The sequence below is a fragment of the Pteropus alecto genome, unplaced genomic scaffold (genome assembly GCF_000325575.1).
Source record: "Pteropus alecto unplaced genomic scaffold, ASM32557v1 scaffold175, whole genome shotgun sequence".
Lineage (NCBI taxonomy): Eukaryota > Metazoa > Chordata > Mammalia > Chiroptera > Pteropodidae > Pteropus > Pteropus alecto.
Window position 1 is genome coordinate 187,768 of NW_006437739.1, and position 458 is coordinate 188,225.

Sequence of the window (458 nt, forward strand, 5' to 3'; positions counted from 1 at the left end):
CCTATGTATGCTGAACATTCATTACTATCTTGTTGTAACAATTCTCTTTTTATTATTTAAGCTCATAATGCCCTGTTCTTAGTAAGGGTTGCGCTCCTCTGCTTCTATTTGCCTGGTAGTCACTTTACTCCTAATTATGTTTTGTTGTTGTTGTTTTGTTTTAGATGAGCTGACCCCTTTCAGTATTTCCTATAGTGAAGGCCTCATAGTGGAGAATTCTTTCAATTTTTGTATGTCTGGAAAGGTCTTAATTTCTCCTTCATATCTAAAGGAGAGCTTAGCTGGATACATTATTCTAGGCTGGTAGTTCCTTTCACTTAATAGTTTAAATATTTGATTCCATTCCTTTCTGGCTTGTAAGATTTGTGCTGAGAAGCCCGACGATAATCTAATGGGTTTTCCTTTATACGTTACCATCTTCTTCTCTCTGGCTGCCCTGAGAATTCTGTCTTTGTCGT